Raw genomic sequence first — 18,909 nt, forward strand, 5'->3', positions numbered from 1 at the left:
TTACTCAGTGTCTCCGAGTCTCTGTTTGGTTTGCTCTAAAATGGGGTTGCTGCATACCTCATGCAAAGGCTTAATGAGCAAATGATATCTGCACCCACGCTTTGCACTCCTCCTTCTCCTTCCCACCCCTACACCATTCTAATCCGAGTTGTCCCATTTCATGCAACAGCCCTGGATTAAAAATTATACCTTGGTAACCTTATCTGTATAGCTCTTAGCATGGTTCCAGGTGCCGTTCAACACTTAAAAATCATTTTAATAGTATAATCACTGTTTGTTTTCTTCTCTTCACTACCTCCACTTAACTTCTTATGCTTCTCAATTACCTTTCCTTGTGAAACTTAGACCAGTAAGTAAGGAAAATAATAACAAACTGCATTTCCGGATTTACAGTTTACTAAATGCTTTTCATGAAAACAAACACCACAAAAACAAACACACAAACAAAACCTGGAAGGCAGGTATTATCTCTTTCCTGTTTAGAGATTAGCAAACAGGTTTGCAGAAGCCATATACCCCATTCAAGATCACATGGGTGGTAAAGAAACAGAACTAACCTTCTGAGTCTCCATTCTGCCCTAAAACAACTTTCCCCAGACTCAAAACTGGGCACCAAAGCATCCCCATCCCCCATATAACAGAGACCCTGGATCGGGCCTTTTAGCCAGATGTGGCTATTGAGATGAGCAGCTGTCGTCTGTAATTTCCTGTGCTGTCCCCTGGAGTCCACAGCTTCATTTCACTTTAAATCCAGCAGGGCTCCTGCCAGACCCACGAGAAAATCCCATTTGAGGTGGAACCACTGAAATCTGATTCAGAGCTCTCTGCTGAGTCTTCCTCTGACTATCACTTCGACTCAGGCTTGGCAGCTGGGCTCAGCTGGGACTGGATAATTCTAACGTCCTTTTGACTTGCCATTCCCTTCCTTATTGCCCCAAGAAAGGATGCCAAATGGACTCAAGATTGTTGCACTTTGGAACCCTTTAAATGCCATAGCCTAAGCAGAAATTACAACATAGGGTTTGGTATTTAACTCAGACAAGTTCCAAAATATTTCCTTGCCTGGAGTTCTTCCCCGGGAAAAGCATTTGCGGTATGCAGATGGAGGGTGTGGGGCTGGAGGACACCCAGGAATGCAAGATCAAGAGCCTCCAGTCTTACCAGCTGAAGGTGTGTGAACACTCGACAGCTTTTCAGAGGAACGGAAGCCAGTGGGATTTGTGGAAAGGCAGAAAGAGGCGAAAGTTTGGGGTCAGCTGACCCAGGTTCAAAGACCAGCCCCCATGCTCACAGGGTGAGCTGCTGCCACGTGCTCCCCACTCAGTCTCTCCAAACTTGTTCTCTTCTTTGTAATAAAACAATAATGCCTGCCCGGCCCTTCTCTTTAGGATGGTCCTGAGCTAACAGACATAAAAGTGCTCTAGAAACAAAATCGCTAGACAAACATAAGCTGTTAATATTAGAGTGCAGCTGTCCAACGTTTGCCACATATCTTCCAAACAGAGGTTCACAATGCATTCCAATTTTCTTTAGTCCTTGTTTTTCCTTCCGGTTCCTTTGATCTCCCTGCAGAAGCTCAAAGTAGCCAAAGAACAGGTCAGCAGTTGTTTCAAAATTCACACAGTGATTTAAGCCAGCATGTGGTATTCCAACCCAAAAAGACAGCCCCAGAAAGCCTAAGCAACTGAGAGGAAGGGAAAACGCTTTTTGCTCAAAATATGCTTTGTGGTTTTTGTTTCTCTAATCTATAAGGAAAATTTATATTTTGATTCAGAGGAGGAAAATAAGACATCTTGAGAACTGGAAAGGGAAGTTACATCTCACACACACTTAAAGATGCTTGAGAAGAGATCACATTTATAAAGCTAATTAGTAGTGTAAAGTAGAGTTGTGAACATACAGCCGTCGAGAAATGAAATCATCAAAGCAGAGTTCCAAGTATTTGCAAAGCTTTGATAAGCAAAGTTAAATTTGCTTATCACAACTTAAGTCAGAACTCTATCTCATAGATTCTCATCTTTCTCTAGGGAAATATTCTTAGAAAATATAATTTACCTGTTCTTTACATCTTAATAATATTTTTCTTTCACCCACACTGGGGTTAATATGTTTTCTAAGAACTGACTATATTGTTTATAAATAATCCAGAAAGGACTGAGAGGAGGAAAGTCCAGAAATATGTTTCTCTCTGTTTGTGCTGCCCTTCCAGTCTGGCCCCGCTTCTGTTCCCAGTAACACCCTCACCTCTTCCCCTCACCCCCATTGTATGTTTCCAGCAGAATCCTTCTGTTTTCAAGTCTTTCCATTTCTTTTTTTAAGATTTTATTTATTTATTTGCCAGAGAGTGAGAGTACACACAAGAGAGCACCACCACAGGGAGTAGCAGGCAGAGGGAGAGAGAGAACCAGACTCCCAGCTGAGCAGGGAACCTGATGTGGGACTCGATTCCAGGACCCTGGGATCATGACCTGAGCCGAAGGCAGACACTTAACTGACTGAGCCACACCCAGGCACCCCAAGTCCTTCCATTTCAACAAGATGACTGATAGATGAGCCTATTTGTGGACAAGTGACAGGCAGGACATGTGCACATACACACTGACCACGTAGCACGAAATCCTTCTACAATGCTGACCAGCCCTCAGACAATGGAATTTGGATTTGGCGGTTGACTCTTGGACTCAGTCCAGAGGAGATCGTTTGCAGAAATGCCAAAGGTCCTCACCACTGTGCAGAAGCCTCGCCGTCAAAGCTGTGCCCTCAGCGTGAGGGGATGCAGTGTGGGCCTGTTTGCAATGCTGGGAATCAGAGATTGGAAACTTTCTTAATTGGCCACAAGGGGGCCTCACTGTTCAGAACCCCCATTCATAGGTTTAGGTTGCAGTTTTAGTCCTCCAAGCAGATGGCAGGCACAGAGGTGTATTTTAAAAGATTGCCATCAAAATCGTTTATGGAGAAGTGACAGCTTTTCTGTTGTTGTCTGGATTCCTCATCTAACATACCAAGAACAACGAAGGTTTTGAGTCTCCAGTGGAAGAAAATACAATATTATGCATTTTTTTTTAAATCTGATATTACAGCCAGATGTTTTCTGTTCATCATTATACACTTCTGTTGAATTCCCCTGATATCGTGATGTAGAGTGGTAAATCCACTACTTAATATATTCCCATATTTTTAAAAAATGGATATGCTGAAGACTAAACACATCATAAATTGCTTCTGCGAAAGGTCATAACTAGCTTTAGGCTAACAGACAAAGATGAGAATGTCCATCACTTACATGTCATCATCGAGCATATCATTTTTTAGTATTTCTTTTGTGGAAGATGTTCCCTTCTAGGTCTCCCCATGTAATGTACCAGGGTTTAGGTGAAATTTCACATCACATGGCATAGGCACAGGCCTAATTGGATAAAGGAAAAAATTTCAAGGCCAGGTTTAGCATGACAAGGGCCCATAGTTGCTCCCTCCATTCATAAGAGGCATGCCAGGGTCTGCTGGACCCCAAAAGAGCAGAAAGCCTGAAAGAGCAGCCTTATCAGCATGCCGAGCTGTCCGGTTTGGGGTTGCCAGCCACTTACAGGTGTTATCTGGGAATGTCAGCTGCCCAGCCCCTGTAGGCTCTGGTGCCTCAAGGGTAGTTCAGTTCAGTCTCTCCCCAAGCAAGGGGAGGAAGCTCAAGTTCCATGAGAAGCTGAGCTTGGGCACTGCCCCTCCGACTGGGAGAAGAACAAGGCCCTGGGGCCTACATAGCCTCTGGCCCAGGAAGTATATCAATCTGCCAGAGCTGCTATAACAAAATACTGGAGTATTGTGAGTGGCTCTGACAAGAGAAATGTATTTCTCACAGTTCTGGAGGCTGGAGTCCAAGATCAAGGAATTGTCAGCTTCTGTTTCTCAGAGGTCTCTCTCCTTAGCTTGCAGATGGTTGCCTTCTTACCAGGTCCTCAACATGGTCCTTTCTCTGTGCACATATACTCCTGCTGTGTCTTCCTCTTTTAGTAAGGGCACCAGTCCTATTGGATTAGGGGCCCCACCCTCGAGACTTCTTTAACCTTAATTATCTCCTTAATGGCCTTTTCTCCAAGTGCAGTCACATTAGGAGTCAGGGCTTCAATCTGTGACTCTTGGTAGAGGATACAATTTAGTCCATAGCTCCAAGTAAGGACCCAGGATTATTTGGAACTATCCTGGGCTTCTTACATAATACTGAGACCAACTGATGAAGCAAAATGTGATATGACAATATAGTTCTAATTTTCATTTCTTTGATTACTAATGAAATTATGTGCCTTTTCACATACTTATTAGCCAGTTATATTCCTTCTATGACCTATTTCTGCACTTCATTTTTCTTTGGGGATATTAGTATTTACTCTATAATTTGTCAAATATTTTGGGGTGCCTGGGTGGCTCAGTGGGTTAAAGCCTCTGCCTTCCGCTCAGGTCATGATCCCAAGGTCCTGGGATCAAGCCCCGCATTGTGCTCTCTGCTCAGCAGGGAGCCTGTTTCCCTTCCTCTCTCTCCGCCTGCCTCTTTGCCTACTTGTGATCTCTGTCTGTCAAATAAATAAATAAAATCTTTTAATAAAAATTTGCCAAATATTTTTATATAGACTGTCTTTTACTCCATTACGATTATCATGTGATTTTTTTAATTGGATATGTTGATGACATATTTTGCATTAATATAAAAGATACTTGGGGGCACCTGGGTGGCACAGTCACTTGGGCCTCTGACTCTTGGTCTTGACTTGGGTCATGATCTCAGGGTCATGGGACTGAGCCTCATGTGGGGCTCCACGCTCAGCAAAGTCGGCTCAGGAGTTTCTCTCTCTCCTTCTGCCCTTCCCACTTATGCTCTCTCTCCAAAATAAATAAATCTTTAAAAAACATATATATATGTGTATATATATATATATGATACTTGTTGATATCTCTCTAATATCTATACTCATCCTGTAGCCTCCTAATACTTCTCAGAGGAGTTCCAGAAAAGCTGACTCTACTGGAGTTGTCCAGGTCAGGTATAGATCTTGCCCAAGCCAATCAGCACTAGCCCTGCCCCATGACTGGTACAAGTTAAGGATGTGACCCAAGTCGGTCTACTCAAGATGAGTCTCCGAGGTCTTGTCTAAATGCTCTTACAAATATATCCCCTATTTCTTGCTAAACAAGAAAAAAACACTGAAACACACAAACTCAGGAGCTGCTGTCAACCACCTTGGGGAATTCGTGTAGCATGAAGCTCACAGCCAAAGGAAGCAGACCAGAAAAGAGAGCAACTGAGTATGTTTGGTACGTTGTTCAACCGTACATCAAACCTCACCTGAAGGAAGCCTGCTTCAGGATTTCTCAGTTACATGAGCTTGGGCACATATATATTCACTTGTACACACTGGAATAGCCATTCTGGTTGTACATGGTTGCCCATTCCTCCTAGTCAGGTATATTTTATAACTGGTCAATCCCCATGCTGCACTGGTTGTTAAATATTTTTAATATCAGGACACCTGGGTGGCTCAGTGGGTTACGCCTCTGCCTTTGGCTCAGATCATGGTCTCAGGGTCCTGGGATGGAGTCCCATCGGGCTCTCTGCTCAGTGGAGAGCCTGCTTCCCCTTTCTCTCTGCCATCTCTCTGCCTACTTGCGATCTCTCTCTCTCTCTATCAAATAAATAAATAAAATCTTTAAAATATATATATATATATATTTTATTTTCAGCAAAACAGTATTCATTGTTTTTGCACCACACCCAGTGCTCTATGCAATCCGTGCCCTAATACCCACCACCTGGTTCCCCCAACCTCCCACCCCCTGCTGCTTCAAACCCCTCAGATTGTTTTTCAGAGTCCATAGTCTCTCATGGTTCACCTCCCCTTCCAATTTCCCCCAACTGCCTTCTCCTCTCTAACTCCCCTTGTCCTCCATGCTCTGTGTTATGCTCCACAAATAAGTGAAAACATATGATATTTTTAATATCATCCCTGTATGTGCCGATAATTGTACTTTATTATTAAACTGGTTTGAGTACGATTTGATGTTTGTTTAATGTATTAGCTGTCAAGGTTTGGGGATTTGTCTACCGCAGCAGCTAGTGTTGCCTTAACTAACTTAAAGGGAAGGGGCTTTTCTTGAATATCACTTTGCTAATTAGAATTCTATACCATCATTTTTATGTAAATCAAATCCCTAATGCACTGCTATTTTTGTTTAAAGAAGAAAATTGTGGGGTCCTTGGGTGGCTCAGTCGGTTAAGCTTCTGACTCTAGATTTCGGCTCAGGTCATGATCTCAGGGTCATGTGAGATTGAGCCCGAGCCAGGGTCTAGCCCTGCTCTAGACCTCCGAGCTCAGTGAGGAGTCTTCTTTCCTTCTCCCTCTCCCCCTGCCCCAACCCCTGCACATGCGTGTGCTCTCTTTCTCTCTCTCTGTTAAATAAATAAATCTTTTTAAAAAAAAATTGTAAGTTGTTTGTAAAGCAATATGTGTAAAGATTTCTCCTTCATTTTTGTCTTTTTCCCAAATTTTATAATTATCTCATCCTTACCTAATTTTTTTTAGTTACTCACTTGCAATGAGTTCTTCCAATATATTCAATTTAGTTTTCACAGTAACAATTCTTTTTCCATACTTCTATTCATCAGTGTACATAAATATTTAATTAGTTTACAGAAACACAGCTGACATAAGCTGTCATTATCAGAGGAAAATGGCAAGAACACAGCAGAGCAAACTGGTCATAAGCATTCATTCTCCATGGACATCAGTCGGGATGTTTTACAGAAGAAACGATGAACTTTTTTTAATCTGATGAATTGATTAAGTGAAGAAAGACCAACTGAATGCAACTGAGTTCAACTTCCTTACTATTTCCCTTCAAAGTTTTCCATATATTTGCATATAAAACTGCTCTGTGGCTTGGTATTTTTGTTGTTTACATATCAGGTCCTAGTGGTAATGTTGTGCTAACATTATAGAATGAATATGATGGTATCATTTGCTTCCATATAATTTACAGAGCATAAGAATTATGTGTTTCTTGAAGAAATTCATGAATAAAATTGTCAGATCTTGGAGTGTTTTAGAAGTAATTCTTTTATAATTTCTTCCAGGGTTGTTGTTCTAATCAGATTTTTCTACTTCTTGAGTCAGTTCTAGAAATGTGTTTTCTCAGAAAATCATCTACTTCATTAGGGAGATTTCCATACACATTAGCATAGAGTCAGGCAGAACATTCTCCCTTTAGCATTTCATTATGGAAAATTTTAAACATACATAAAAGTAGAAAAAGGACTGTAAAAAACCCCCACATACCCATTACCCAGTTGTGATAGTAATCAACATTTTTGCCAATATTCTTTTACCTATGACCTTATCACTCTTTTTAAATGGAGCACTGTATTTTAAAGCAAATTTGACTTCCCATCATCCTACCCATATAAACTTGTGGAATTCTTCTTACAGAAAAGAACTTTTTCTTCTAGGTTTACCATTTTACATCTTTTCTCATTTTTACATTTTTTTCCTCTTTTCTTCTTTATTTTCCCAAGGTTTTCTTAAAGACATTGGTTCTTTGGTCAACCAGTTCTTAGATTAATGTATTGATTTTCCAGTGTTTCTGTTTTCTAATTCAAAGATTTCTGTTAGTAGTTTAATACTTCTTCCTTCCCACTCCTCTACTTACATTGGTTCAATTTGTTTTTCTTAGGTTGAATGTTTGCTTTGTTGAATAATGAGATCCCTTGAAAATATCCATTTGCTTCTGAACACAACTTTGGCCTTATCCCTTACGGTGTTCTCATTTTTCATACTTTCTGAATAGTCTATAATTGTGGTTTTTAATGTCCACCTTAAATCAGGAGTTATAAATAAGTTGTTTCATCTTTTTTTTCCCATTTCAGAGTGTCTGTGAGTTTTTATTTAAGATGCATATTAATTTTGTAGCATTTGTTTCCTCTTACCCACCTCCATGTTTAGAGTTTATTATTATGGCACTTATTATAATACCACTACATTATTGGGAAATTTCTTATTTTAAAATCATATATATATATTCACTTTAAATAATTTTAACACATTCAGTTTTGTAAGTGTCTGCAATTAGTAAATTAGTCAGACTTTAACAAATTTCGGCACTCTCCACCATCTCTGTAATGATTTTCATCTTGATACATGGTAGATGACCAGGGTCATCTACATCTTGAAGACTTAAAGACTACATCTTTAAGAAACTTCTTGTCAAAGTGCCATAGTAAGTATATATTTTTGAGGTCCTCTCCTCTGCTCTTTTTATGATAGATAAAATACAGAAGAAAATAAAAGTCATAACCATGTGAACTAGACATATTTTGTTGAACATTTCACAATATATACAAATATCGAATCATGGTATACACCTGAAGCTAACAGAATGTTGTGTGTTAGTTACATTTCTATAAGAAAACTTTAATTTAAAAAAGCCACAGCCATGCTCAAAAACAAATGGACGTTAAGTCCAGAACTAAAACAGAAATCCAAAGCATTAAGTAGGCCTCAGGAACCTGGGCCCCAGGTCCAAAGCAGTGAGAGGTGGCCAGGAGTGCAGCATCTGTGGGGTAACAGGCAAGTTGATATTGATAATATTAATAGCTAGCACAACACAGGCAGCAACCAGAATGGATGTCACAACCAATTAGAACTGCAACTGGAAACAGACAATAGGGCCACTCCAGAGCTTACAGCTGACTTGCCCTACAAGCAGGAATAAGAATAGCAGGAGGCCAAGCCCTGGTGGCTTGAAACCAGGGCCAAGGTCAAGCATCCCAGGTCAAGAAAGGAGTCTGGAAACAACCACTATGATCCGGAGCAATGTCTGTGATGCCGCAAGCTTAGAAGGCAGGCAAGCCTTGGCCTCTCCACTTGGCTTCCAAGAAAGTCATCGATAGCTCAGTGACTGTATCTGTGATATCCCCAACATCACTGTGGGGCAGGAGACCCAAAGAGCCAATCAAAGACCTGGGGACTCCAAGGACTGGATGGGAACAAACCTCAAAACTGCAATGGTGGGGAATCAGAGAAAGAAAACAGAAAGAAAGAAACAAAGTCTTCCACGCAAGAAGGGCCTGCAAACTAAAATCCAGACCAAACACAAGATGAAACCCAATGTTAAGAAATTTGACTGAAAATAAGTAAGGGAAATGAAAAGTGCAGCATAGGGAACGTAGCCAATAGTATTATAATAACGGCCTCCAGCAAGATCCACACCGCCCAGGTAAGGTCAAAACATACCCTGCATTTTGAACCAGGGTGCAGACAGTTGAAGACTGATAGAAAGTACATTGCAAATTACTTTAAAGTAAAAATACTTGCTCTATTTCAGGCCACATTGTATTCCTCAACCCATCCCCATTAACTGTTCAGCAAATAAAAGTTCTCCCAGATACTGCCAATACCTTGAGAATTTGCTCTAGTTTTTGGAAATGCATTGCCTTTTTTTTTATATATATAAGATATACCAGCAGCTTTTTGCCAGGTACCATTTTCAATTTCAATATAAGCCAACCCAAGCTTAATTAAAAACATATTTCCTTGTCTAGCCTTCTACCTCAGAAGTTATTTCTAAGAAAAAAGCCAAATTTCTCTTAACAACTCACACAGGAGCCTAGATTATCCATTTATGTTCACTGAAAATGGCTATTTGATTCTCATGTTTAACTAGAACCTGACTACCTTTATAAAAATGAACCAAATGTAAATGTAATCTCGGCCTGCAGAGACAAGATATAGAATGTGGAGAATGATACTTGTGGTTTTTTCTCTGTTCAGGTATCACATAGATTGATAGACCCCCAACTACATTCATAAGTACAACTGGTATTTGTTCAGGGTATAGTGACCCATGTGTAGGATGACTTAAAACTATGTCATATAAGGAAAAATTGATAGAACTAAAGATGTTCACCGTATGGGGCACCTGGGTGGCTTAGTTAGTTAAGCATCTGTCTTTGGCTCAGGTCATGATCTCAGGGTCCTGGGATTGTGCCCTGCATGGGGCTCCCTGCTCAGTGGGGAGTCTGCTTCTTCTTCTTCCTCTTCCCTCCCCCCGTTCATGCACTCTTTTGCTCTCTCTCTCCCATATGTGCTCTATCTCTCTCTCAAATCAATAAATTAAATATTTTTTTCAAAAATAAATAAAATAAAAAATAAAGATGTTCATCCTGAAGAAGAAAGGATTTGGTGACAGGAGTGAGGGGTGCGGCTTCAGGGGGAGTAGAAATGTAATGGTCTTCCAATATTTGAAGGCTGGCATGTAGAAGAGAAAATGGCCTTGCTCTAAAAGGCAAGAATAAAATAAGACCCAGAATCAATAGGTGAAAACTTTAAGAAAGCAAATCACTGCTACGGATGTCCTTACAGTGCTGGGCCCCATTTAGAATAGACTGTCAGCAGAGGTGTCTTCATGTAGAAAAATTTATTCACAGGAATTTTTATAGAGGACATTCAAGAATCCACAGGGTCATTCATCTAGAAGATCTTTACCGTCCTTTCCAATCCTAAAATGTAATGATACAAAGAAAGACTAAGGAGAAAACTATGGAGATGTGACGAATAAATGTACTGTGAGATCCTGGGTTGGATTCAGGCCAGAAAAAGAACATTCACAAGAAAGCTGGCAAACTACAATAAGGTCTGTGGAGTAGTTAACAGCATTGTATCAATGGTGACTTCTTGGTTTTGATCATTACAGTATGGTTATAGAGGATGTTAACATTAGAGAAAGCTGGGAACTCTCTACTCTCTGGGAACTATTTTTGCAACTTCTCTGTAGTTGTAACATTATTTCAAAGGAAAAGCTTTTTTAAAAATTAAACAGCTGGGTGCCTGGCTGACTCAGTTGGGGAGGAGCCTGCATTCTTGATCTTGGGGTCTTGAGTTCAAGCCCCACATCGGGTGTGGAGATTACTTAAAAATAAAATCTTAAAAAATAAAAAAAAATTTTTTTATCTTAAAAAAGAGGTGGTTCATTCAGTTGAGTGTCTGACTCTTGGTTTTGGCTCAGCATTGTGGCATTGAACCTTGGGTTGAGCTCTGTGCTCAGCATGGAATCTGCTTAAGTTTCTCTCTCTCTCTGCCTCTCCACTGCCCTTCCCTAAAATAAATAAGTTAATCTTTTAAAAAATTAAAAATTAAATTAAAAAAATTAAACAGCAATATCAAAAACTTCAGGGATAAGAAGAGTCCATAGTACCAAAGTTCCAGAACATAGTCTGTTGCCCACCCATCCCTTGGGCCTGGCCTCCCTCAGTTCTATCAGATGGGCTAACTCAATGAAATACAAACAGAAAACAGTGTTATTTTTCTCTATCACTCCCTCTGAACATGCTCTGTCAAATTGCCCTTCACCCCAAGCCCAGACAACATCTCAAGCATATTTCATACTTTAAGATTTTTAAGCTATGTTCAACAATTAAAACTCATTAAAAAGTTCTATTTAAAACTTCAGTCACATACCCAGTTCAGCGTCTCCCACCACCACACCCCCTGCCCCAGCCCTACCCCGACCTACAGCATGGTGACCACAGCCCTACAGCGTGGAAAGGAGGTACTATCTATTCTTCCTTCATCTCCTTCATTCTCCTTCCCCTCAGTGGGCCACTTCCGGCTTCTCCAAGGTCAGGGTGGAGGGGTAGGGGGATTAGAAGGAAAAGAAGCAAATGTATTTTTGTGGTGTGTCCCATTAAAATACGGTAGATGATGGCCTTGAGATAGGAGAAGCACCTATGCAGGCTTTCTCCAATGGGATGTATTTATGTGCTTTCAAAGGCTCACTGTAGAAGCCACCTGATTGAAAAGCTCCCTAAAAGCAAATGTACTTTCCCACTTCTCTCAGAAATTTCTCACACACTTCTCAGCTCCTGCTGAGAGATACACCATAGAGCAGCTTATTGCTGGGGTTCCTTTACCCCACAGGCAGCTCTCCTGGTTGAAGGCCAGCCATCTTCCATCACAGCTCCTAGGAAACACATATGCCCACCATTGAAAATTCTGGTAGCGCAGACAGCTCTCTCACCACTGCCCTCCTCACTCACTTTGAGTTCACTGTTTGGTCTGACCAGCCTCCCACATTCCATAGTCATCAGGCAAGAAGCAAGCATCTGTTTCCATCAATGTATGTCCCTAAACTGTCCAGAAGACACATAACCATTTCTCCATGAATTCTCCAACCCTGCTCTATTCCAATGACAGGGCACTGCCAGAGCCTCCAATTCTCTTGAGGCCCCCCTCAAAAGAAGAAAAAGGGAAATGCCACAACACTGTCCACTACCTCAGGGACCCTTCTTAATTCCCATTCCCCCATACTCACTGTAAGTGTGTGATGGAGGCTGATAACAATTTTGCTGTCTTTTCATTATTTCTGCATGGATATGTCTAATGTTAGTACCGCATTTGGAAACCTGGGGATACTTACCACCTTTCATTCTCAGCTTTGGGGCTTCAGATGAAAATTTCATGACACCATGAAAAGTCCCATTCAATATCCTATTACACTTACAACACACCATGACGCCTTCCGAATAAACCCCTCAGTCCTTTATCAGGACTATCTACAGACTACACAATGGGAAACAGAGAAGTTGTGATTTTTGGCAGAGGCCTGTGTCTGGGCTGCTGAGATAAAACTTTTGGAAAGATTCAAACCACAGACTTTTGCAATAGTTACACAATCACTTCCGGCCCACCCTCATGCTAAATGCATTCCAGAAAACTGAACATTCCTTAGGAGGCCATTATACAACTGTAGCAGAAAGGGTTGAATTTGATGTGTAGGACTATCTTTGGGGGGTTGAAAATATATCAGATGAGAAGGAAAGACATAATTAGGACAGGATAACTTTATATTGCTAAAGGCCATTCTGTAGAGAAGGGATTAAATCATTCTGAATCATTCCCAGGACTACTTAATGGGAGCCATAAGGAAGCCAGTTTGGGGCCCGATAATATTCATTCATTCACTAATTCATTTACTTATTCATTCACTGAGTTTCTGCTATGCTTCAGGCTCAAACTGGGGCTGGTGTTGTCACAATGCATATGATTTGGTTCCAACCCCCAAGGAGCTAAAAAAAAAAAAAAAAAAAAAAAAATCTCCATATTGGAACAAGCTGTCAACAGAAGTAGTGAGATTCCCCCCACGGATCTCACACATGCATATCTTGGAAGACAGTGAGGAGGGACGATTCAAGATTGAGGAGTGAAAGTAAAGAAGCAGTGAAACAGCTGAGCTTTCTAGTCCCTTCAACCCTTCCAAAATTAAGGTTCTATCTACACTCATGAAGGCACAGCACAGACATGATGTCCTGCTGGCAGTCCGCATAAAATAGAATGAAAGAGTAGGGGAACTGGCTTGGTTGCAGAAATTAATTTCAGACAGATAATGGGACCGAAAGTGTACAGAGTCCAATGTGAAAGATGTGTTCATCAAAATGCAGAGAATCAGTAACAGGATTTCCATCAAGGAGACCTAGTCTGGCAGAGGAACTCAGGTAGCTAGAGAGTAATGGAAATGTTTATGAACAGTATATATGCACTTGTGCTAAAACACGGAACAAAGAGAAAGATGTATGATTGTTATTGTCCAACAATGTTACATGGGTTTTTTCTCTACGTTGTGACTAAGGGAGCAGGTGTGCTTAAATAAAGTGCTGGATTCACCAAGACATCCACTTCCAGCCTATGCATAAGAAAGAATGCCAGGGGTGCCTGGGTGACTCAGTTGGTTAAGCATCTGTCATGATCCCAGAGTGTGGAGATCAAGTCCCATGTCAGGCTCTGCTCAGCAGGGAGCCTGATTCTCCTCCTCCCTCTGCCTGCTTGTGCTGCTCACCTTGCTTGTGCTGTCAAATAAATAAAACCTCTAAAAAAATAATTAAGAAAGAATGCCAACAATGTCGTCATGCTGGTGGTATAGAAAAGTACATCATTGTCTTCCCAAACCATGTGGGAGAGACTTCAAGAAATGCAATGGTAAAGAATGGAGGTAGAGATTCCCTGCCAAGGGAAGAACACAATCTTGGTCTTGTAAACACATGTTTACCAAGAGGCAGAAACCAGTAAGATTGGGGGAGAAAATCTGGGGGAGAATATATTCAATTTTCTGTTGTTGCCATAACAAATTTCTGCAGATTAGTGGCTTAAAAGAACACAAATTTATTACCTTACAGTTTATTGGCAGAAGTCCACTGGGGGGTCTCAATGACTCGAACCAAGTTATCAGCAAGCTCATTTTTTGGAGATTCTAGAGAATAATCCATTTCCTACTCACTTAGGCTACTGGCAAAATTCAGTCCCTTGGAGTTGTAGAACTCAGGTCCTCGTTTTCTTGCTGGCTATACCTAAGGACCATTCTGAGCTAAATAGAGGTCACCACATTCCTCATCTTGTGGCCCTCTTCCTCCATTTTCAAGCATGGTGGAGAGCATCCCTCTAGTGTCACAGTTCTCTGACCTTTCCTCTGTAGTCACATCTCTCTCCATGACTATAGCTGGGATAAGTTCTCCACTTGCAAGGACTCATGTGGCTTGATATTAGATTGGGCCTACCTGGATTACAAAGGATAATTTCTCCATCTCAAGGTCCATAATCTTTTTTTTAAGTATTTTATTTATTTATTTGACAGAGATCACAAGTAGGCAGAAAGGCAGGCAGAGAGAGAGGAGGAAGCAGGCTCCCCAAAGAGCAGAGAGCCCGATGCGGGACTTGATCCCAGGACCCTGGGATCATGACCTGAGCCGAAGGCAAAGGCTTTTACCCACTGAGCCACCCAGGTGCCCTCAAGGTCCATAATCTTAATCACATCTGCAAAGTCCTTTTTGCCATGTAAAGTAACACATTTGACTGGAAGTCCTAGTAACAGCAATTAGACAAGAAAAAGAAATAAAAGGCATCTAAATTGGTAAGAAGTAAAACTTTCACTGTTTATAAACAACATGATACTATATATGGAAAAACCTGAAGACTCCACCAAAAAACTACTAAAACTAATAAATGAATTCAGTAAGGTCACAGGATACAAAATCAATATACAGAAATCTGTTGCATTTCTATACACTAGTAACAAAGAAGCAGAAAGAGAAATTAAGAAAACAATCCCATTTATAATTGCACCAAAGATAATAAAAACAACTAGGAATAAACTTAACCAAGGAGGTGAAAGACCTGTATTCTGAAAACTATAAAACACTGATGACAGAAATTGAAGGCAACACAAACAAATGGAAAGATATTCTATGCTCATGGATTGGGAAAACAAATATTGTTAAAGTGTTTATACCACCCAAAGTAATGTACAGATTAATGCAATCCCTATCAAAATATCAATAGCATTTTTGACAGAACTAGAACAAACAATCCTAAAATTTGTATGGAACCACAAAAGACCCCAAATAGCCAAAGCAATCTTGAAAAAGAACAAAACTGGAGGTATCACAATCCCAAATTTCAAGATCTACTACAGAGCTGCAACAATCAAAACAGTATGATACTGACACAAAAACAAAGACATAGATGAACAGAAGAGAATAGAGAGCCCAGAAAGAAACCCACAATTATATGGTCAATTAATTTTCAGCAAAGGAGGCAAGAATATGCAATGGGAAAAAGACAGTCTCTTCAACAAAAGGTGTTGGGGACACAAAAATAAACTCAAAACGGATTAAAGACCTAAATGTGAGACCTGAAGCCATAAAAATCCTAGAAGAGAACACAAGCAGTAATTTCTCTGATATCAGCCATAGCCACATTTTTCTAGATATGTCTCCTGAGGCAAGGGAAACAAAAGCAAAAATAAACTACAGGGACTGCATCAACTAAAGTCTTCTGCACAGCAAAGAAAATAATCAACAAAATCAAAAGACAACCTACTGAATGGGAGAAGTATTTGTGAATTAAATATCTGATATTTAGTATCCAAAACACAAAAGATCTTACATAACTCAATACAAAAAATATATATACCATTAAAAATGGGCAGAAGACACAGACATCTCTCCAATGAAGACATAAAGATAGCCAACAGACATATGAAAAGATGCTCAACATCACTCATTATCAAGGAAATGCAAATCAAAACCACAATGAGATATCATCTCACAGCTGCCAGAATGGCTAAAATCAAAAACTCAAGAAACAACAGGTGTTGGCAAGGAAATGGAGAAAGAGGAACCCTCATGCACTGTTGGTGGGAATGCAAACCGGTGCAGCCACTGTGGAAAACAGTTTGGAGGTTTACCCAAAGAAGGCAAAAACACTAATGACAAAAGATACAAGCACCCATATGTTTATTGCAGCATTATTTACAATAACTAAGATATAGAAGAAGCCCAAATGTCCATCGAGAGATTTACATTTACAATGACATAGATGGATCTTGAAAGTATTATGCTAAGTGAAATAATCAGTCAGAGAAAGATAAATACCATATGATTTCACTCATACGTGGAATTTAAGAAACAAAATAAATGAACAAAATAAAAAAGGAGATCAACCAAAAAACAGACCCTGAACTATAGAGAACAAACTGGTGGTTACCAGAGGGAAGGTGGGCAGGGGGATGGGTGAAATAGGTGATGGGGATTAAGAATACATTTATCATGATGAGCACTGAGTAATGTATAGAATTGTCGAATGGCTGTATTGTACACCTGAAACTAATATAATAGTATATACTAACTATGCTGGAATTAAAAGTAAATACATATGTAATAAAATGTTCAACTAAAAAATAATATTTAGTAACTTTATATAGTGATGGATGGTAATTACCATTATTATAGTGAGCATTTAGTAATCTATATAATTGTTGAATCACTATATTATATATCTGAAGCTAATGTAATATTGTATGTCAACTATATTTCAGTTTAAACAAATAAAAAGTGAGGGTGCCTGGCTGGCTTAGTCAGTGGAGTGCACAACTCTTGACCTTGGGGTTGTGATTTTGAGCCCCACTTGGGTGTAGGTATTACTTCAAAGAAAAAAACAAAAAAATAAAAACAGTACCGCTATGGAAAAAATGAAGTAACAGATTCACAGTTTCCAGGGATTAAGGCATGCACATCGGCAGAGGCAAACAGAGGCACTGTTCCACCTATCTCAGAGGGTTTGACCTGTGTTCTCTGGAGTTTGGGGAGCACAGAGAATGGTGCCTGGTTCTCACCTAGAAAAGTCCAAAGGGAAGAGGCTGGCTGGAACAATGTATGATAGATAACAAAGAGAGAACACTGCATTTCCAGAGTTTAGAGAAGCACCATGCCTCTGTGGGCCAAATGAATGCTATAAAGAATAGCCAGGTCATGAGGGGCTGGGGAGCTCAGTTTGTTAAGCAGCTGCTTTGGCTCAGGTCCTGATCCTGGAGTCTGAGATCGTGCCCCATGTTGGGCTCCCTGTTCAGCGGGGAATTTGCCTCTTCCTCTCCCTCTACCCCTCCCCCTGCTTGAGCTTGCTTGCTCTCTCTCACTCTCTCTCTCAAATAAATAAATAAAATACTAAAAAGAAAACGAAAAAAGAAAAGCCAGGTCAGAGATTTCTTGAAAGGACACCACCCAAGAACACTGCCTGCCAAGGTCCAGGCTGTCCCAGCAGAAAGAGGCTGCAGGGTATGAACTGCTGGAGTTGGGTCAAGGGCATATCAAAAGAGGACAGCAAGGGAGAGCCTCACCCACATTAGGAAATGTTGCAGCATCAGAGGTCTCCAACAGAAAGTCCCCAAAGAACCCATAAAAGCCCCCTATTTGAAAAATGATCAGTATTTGGATGTTTGCTATGCAGAGGGTTTTCACAGACTAGCACCAACTAGGTTTAAAAAAATACCCCTCTTCCTCCTGCTTAACCCTGGAGCATCTAACAAATAGGGGAAAGAGGTGGAAAGAGTAAGAAAGGAAAAATGGAATTTGGCTCCCCACTTGCCCATTTCAAGTATCTTGGAGAACAGGGACAAGAAGCTTTCAATCAGGTATGGATAACTGCTCTTTCGTCTGGACCGCAGACATGCCATCCAGACTGAAGAAGACCTGGAAACTTCGGGGGCCACAGCCACATCAGCAAGCACCAGAAGCACCCAGGAGGCCAGGGTAATGCTGATGGCCTGCATCACCACAGGATCAACTTTGATAAAAATCACCCAGGTTACTTTGGAAAGGTCAGTATGAGGCATTACCACTCAGAGGAACCAGAGCTTCTGCCCAACTGTCACACTTGGTTAACTGTGGACCTTGGTCAGTGAGCAGACACAGGTAATTGATGCCTTAAAACAAAACAAAACAAAACACCAAGACTGGAGCTGCTCCTATCTTTGATGTGATGTGATGGGGCTACTATAAAGTTTTGGGGAAGGGAAACTCCCAAAATAGCCAGTCACCATGGAGGCCAAATTCTTTAGTAGAAGAGCTATGGAGAAGATTAAGGAAGTGAAGTGGTGGGGGGCTGTATCCTGGTAGCTTGAAAGTACATGGAGTGAGGTTCATTAAATGCTAACAAGTGCTCAGACACGAAATTAAAGTCTTGAATTAGATTGGGCTGGGATTGTTAATACCTCAAAATGTTCTAATCTCCAGGGTCCAGAGAAACAAAAGCCTTAGACACCATCCAGAAGTTTGGAATGGAGTTTAGCTGCAGGTTTTATTGGAAGGCAGTGGTGAGAAAGAACCAAATGGCTTCCTCCTTGCACGGCACAACCAGTACATTCAGAAAACCATTAGAGTTTCTGAAACTAAGCACTGGCACATAAAGGTGCTCTTTTTATTGTAAACAAAGAAAAGCAAAATGGAGTAGAAGAGAAGAATGAGGTTGAGAATACAAGCTTGGAATCTGTTGCCAAATTTCTGGGGCGACCACTTTTTGAACAGAAGGTGGGACCTGTAATCTGACA

At 40.7% G+C, this 18,909-nt stretch overlaps 1 pseudogene; it reads left to right on the forward strand.

Annotated features, from left to right (window-relative positions):
- The first annotated feature begins 18,029 nt into the window (after positions 1–18,029).
- On the forward strand, positions 18,030–18,478 carry LOC116877451 (annotated as a pseudogene).
- Positions 18,479–18,909: the final 431 nt, after the last annotated feature.

The sequence above is a fragment of the Lontra canadensis genome, unplaced genomic scaffold, assembly GCF_010015895.1.
Source record: "Lontra canadensis isolate GAN:19392208 unplaced genomic scaffold, GSC_riverotter_1.0 scaffold52, whole genome shotgun sequence".
NCBI classification, from domain to species: domain Eukaryota; kingdom Metazoa; phylum Chordata; class Mammalia; order Carnivora; family Mustelidae; genus Lontra; species Lontra canadensis.